Here is a 5,000-nt window from a genome sequence, read left to right as displayed (position 1 = left end):
ACCCCTGGGCTACGCAACGTGGCATTAGGAATCAAAGACCATTAGCCAGTTTCGCTTTTCCGTGCGGGGACACCAATGCGTCATCGGGATTGTGCCATAGCCAACGGATATCCATCAGCCGGCGCTCACCGCCAAGGCGACGAGCTTACCTCTCAGCAAGGAGGCATCCCCCGAAAGGGACACCAATGCATCATGGAGGAAGATTACCGAAGGGACATTGCCGTAGCCAATTGAAGAGATCAATCGGCCGGCGCTCGCCACCCATCTCATTGAAATAGACGACGAGCTTACCTCTCAACAAGAAGGCATCCCCCAAAGGGAACACCAATGCGTCATCGAGGAAGAATTTTCGAGCAGCAACGAGCTTACCTCTCCGCAAGGGTGGGGCTTCCCCGAAGGGTTACAACACCAATGCATCATCAAGGAAGCTTTCCGACGGGACATTGCCATAGCCAATGTAGGACCACCGGCCAGCGCATGACGCCTAAACGACATGCTTACCCCTCAGAAAGAAGGCATTCCCTAAATGAACACCAATGCATCGTCGAGGAAGAATTTTTAAAACATATTTTTTCTTACCCCTCAGCATGTAGGCAATCACCGAAGGACACGCCAATGCGTCATCAAGGAAGATTTTTGCAAATTCATTTTTTGATTTTTTGATGAACAATGAATTTAGAAAACATTTTGGCTTCACATAAAAGCATCAACAAACTTACCTCTCCGCAACGGTGTCCCCGCCCCTAAGGGTTTCAACACCAATGCATCATTAAGATAGTTTTTTCGAAGGGACAGGGCCGTTGCCAATGGATGAGATCCATCGGGCTTGTGCCATAGCAAATGGATATCCATCAGCCGGCGCTCACCGCCAAGGCGACGAGCTTACCTCTCAGTAAGGAGGCATCCCCCGAAAGGGACACCAATGCATCATGGAGGAAAATTACACAAGGGACAGTGCCATAGCCAATGGAGAACCATCAACCGGCGCTCGCCGCCTCAGCGACAAGCTTCTCCCTCGACATGGAGGCAACCCCTGGGCTACGCAACGTGGCATTAGAAATCAAAGACCATTAGCCAGTTTCGCTTTTCCGTGCGGGGACACCAATGCGTCATCGGGACTGTGCCATAGCCAACGGACATCCATCAGCCGGCGCTCACCGCCAAGGCAACGAGCTTACCTCTCAGCAAGGAGGCATCCCCCGAAAGGGACACCAATGCATCATGGAGGAAAATTACCCAAGGGACAGTGCCATAGCCAACGGAGAACCATCAACCGGCGCTCGTCGCCTAAGCAACAAGCTTCTCCCTCGACATGGAGGCAACCCCTGGGCTACGCAACGTGGCATTAGGAATCAAAGACCATTAGCCAGTTTCGCTTTTCCGTGCGGGGACACCAATGCGTCATCGGGACTGTGCCATAGCCAACGGATATCCATCAGCCGGCGCTCACCGCCAAGGCGACGAGCTTACCTCTCAGCAAGGAGGCATCCCCAGAAAGGGACACCAATGCATCATGGAGGAAAATTACCCAAGGGACAGTGCCATAGCCAATGGAGAACCATCAACCGGCGCTCGCCGCCTAAGCAACAAGCTTCTCCCTCGACATGGAGGCAACCCCTGGGCTACGCAACGTGGCATTAGGAATCAAAGACCATTAACCAGTTTCGCTTTTCCGTGCGGGGACACCAATGCGTCATCGGGACTGTGCCATAGCCAACGGATATCCATCAGCCGGCGCTCACCGCCAAGGCGACGAGCTTACCTCTCAGCAAGGAGGCATCCCCAGAAAGGGACACCAATGCATCATGGAGGAAAATTACCCAAGGGACAGTGCCATAGCCAATGGAGAACCATCAACCGGCGCTCGCCGCCTAAGCAACAAGCTTCTCCCTCGACATGGAGGCAACCCCCGGGCTGCGCAACGTGGCATTAGGAATCAAAGACCATTAGCCAGTTTCGCTTTTCCGTGCGGGGACACCAATGCGTCATCGGGACTGTGCCATAGCCAACGGATATCCATCAGCCGGCGCTCACCGCCAAGGCGACGAGCTTACCTCTCAGCAAGGAAGCATCCCCCGAAAGGGACACCAATGCATCATGGAGGAAAATAACCCAAGGGACAGTGCCATAGCCAATGGAGAACCATCAACCGGCGCTCGCCGCCTAAGCGACAAGCTTCTCCCTCAACAAGGAGGCAACCCCTGGGCTACGCAACGTGGCATTAGGAATCAAAGACCATTAGCCAGTTTCGCTTTTCCGTGCGGGGAGACCAATGCATCATCGGGACTGTGCCATAGCCAACAGGTATCCGTTAGCCGGCGCTCACCACCAAGGTAGCAAGCTTACCTCTCAGCAAGGAGGCATCCCCCGATGGGAACACCAATGCATCATGGAGGATGTGAGTCTGCAAGCATTCCCAACGGGACTCGGAAGCATGAGCATTTGAGACCAAACGGCCATGGAGTTCTAGTTTCGGCCCGATAGTGTCATTGTTCGCTCTGCCATTCCTTGGCTAGGCCTTGCCTTTACACGGGCATTTTTTTCTAGCGTTACCAACGGGTCATCTCATTATGGGTTTCTGTGGCCAAACCGCCAACATTTGCCCGATAGAGTCATGCTTTGCCCCACGGGACGGGTAAAAATAACATTTTGCCTCCGGGGTATTTCGGTTTTTTTTCCGAGCATTACCCACGTGTAGTGCTTCAAGGGTTAACCAAGGCCAAATGGCCAAGAATTGCCGATAGAGTCCTGCTCTGCTCGATAGAGCTGTGCATTGCCTTGCGGGACGACTTAAAATAGCATTTCGATTCAGGGGCATTTCGGTCTTTTTTCCGTGCATTACCGACGGGTAGTGTTTTCTCGAGTAACCGAGGCCAAATGGCCAAGATTTGCCCGGGTGGTCTCGATAGCAACGTGCCTTGGCACCCGGCATCGGGTGGCCTCGGCTTCCCCAAGGGAGGGACCCCCCCCCCCCCCCCTATAGTAGTAAAATTAGCCTTTGCCCTTGTGGCAGGAAGGAACATCAATGTGTCCGAACTGAAGCAATAGGGGTTTTTTTGAGCATCACAACTTTTTTTCATAAACTTTGAATTGGGACATCTTCACAAAAATATGAAGCAACTCCTCCAAAAAATTCAGAATTTTTTGCCAAAAGGATAATTTTATATTAATTAAACAAAAAATAAATAGATAAAAATCATAAAAAATACAAAAAAATACAAAAAAAGTAAGAAAAAATCACAAAAAATTATAAACAAGCTACACAATAATTAGGTAAATATATTGGGTTGAAAAATGAGGCATCTATAATAGAAAATGTTTAAATTAAGACTTAAAAACGTCTAAAAATAAAAATTAAAAAAGATTTAAAACTAACATTGCGAAAGTCCCAAAAGATGGCGACTAAACAAGAGTTTTTGGGGCGTTTCGACAAGAACATATTGGTGCTTGCATTGATTTGCCCGGCGACAAGCTACTTTTTAGCCGGTACCCAGCAAATTTTTAGCCGTTACCCAGCAAGTTTTTAGCCGTTACCCAGCAACTTGCTTGCCGTTGCCTAGCAACTTCTTAGCCGTTACCCAGCGTTACCCGACATCTTGGTTTTTGTTGCCGATACCCAGCATTACCCGACAGCTTGGTTGCCATCACCCAGCAACTTTTTAGCCGATAGCCAGCATTACCCGACAGCTTGGTTGCCGTTACCCAGCAACATTTTAGCCGATACCCAGCAACTTTTTAGCCGATACCCAGCATAACCCGACAGCTTGGTTGCCCTTACCCAGCAACATTTTAGCCGATACCCAGCAACTTTTTAGCCGATACCCAGCATTACCCGACAGCTTGGTTGCCGTTACCCAGCAACATTTTAGCCGATACCCAGCAACTTTTTAGCCGTTACCCGGTGAGCCAACTTGCCATGCCTTGGCTAGAACAGTCAACTGTTGTTGCCTACATTCATGTGCGATTCCCGATGCCTTGTCTAGACCGTCGTCTTGGCATACGCCCAAGTGTTTGCCCAAGTGTTTCCCAAGTGTTTCCCAAGTGTCCAAGTTCCAAAGTGCCTAAGTGCCGTGCCGTGCCGCGCGCGCGCGCGTGGGTCTTTGATATAAGAATATTTAGAAAAAAAATTCTAAACATGCTATATATCAAAGACCCAAGCGGGCGGGCGCGTCACGGGGTGGCACTATGGCATTATGGCATTGGAGACACATGGAAACACTTGGACGGCTAGGCGGTGGACGATAACGACTGCTACAGCCTAGCCCAAACGGCAAAGAAAATCTAGTTTCGCCTTTGCCGAACCCGGTTATATTAGCATGCCGTTTCAAGGGCCTTTCGGTGCTCTTTCCGAGCATAACTAATGGATCGGGTTCTCTTGAGAAAGCGAGGCAACGAGGCAGAGGAAATCCAGTTTTTGCTCGATAGAGTCGCGTCTCGGCTAAAAGAGCATGCCGTTTCATGAGAATTTCGGCCTTTTCTTCCGAGCATTACCGACGGGATGTGATTCGAGGGGTATCCGAGGCCAAACGGCCAGCAACTGCCCGATAGAGTCCTGCTCTGCCCGATAGAGCCGTGCTTTGCCTTTCGGGACGGCTTAAAATAGCATTTCGATTCAGGGGCATTTTGGTCTTTTTTCCGGGCATTACCGACGGGTAGTGTTTTCTCGAGTAACCGAGGCCAAATGGCCAAGAATTGCCCGGGTGGTCTCGATAGCAACGTGCCTTGGCACCCGGCGTCGGGTGGCCTCGGCTTCCCCAAGGGAGGGACACCACCCCCCCCTATAGTAGTAAAATTAGCCTTTGCCCTTGTGGCAGGAAGGAACATCAATGTGTCCGAACTGAAGCAATGGGGTTTTTTTTGAGCATCACAACTTTTTTTCATGAACTTTGAATTGGGACATCTTCACAAAAATATGGAGCACCTCCACAAAAAAATTCAGAATTGTTTGCCCAAAGGATAATTTTATATTAATTAAACAAAAAATAAATAGATAAAAATCA

Source organism: Rhododendron vialii, chromosome 11a, assembly GCF_030253575.1.
Source record: "Rhododendron vialii isolate Sample 1 chromosome 11a, ASM3025357v1".
NCBI lineage: Eukaryota > Viridiplantae > Streptophyta > Magnoliopsida > Ericales > Ericaceae > Rhododendron > Rhododendron vialii.
Note: the sequence above shows the minus strand (reverse complement) of the source record.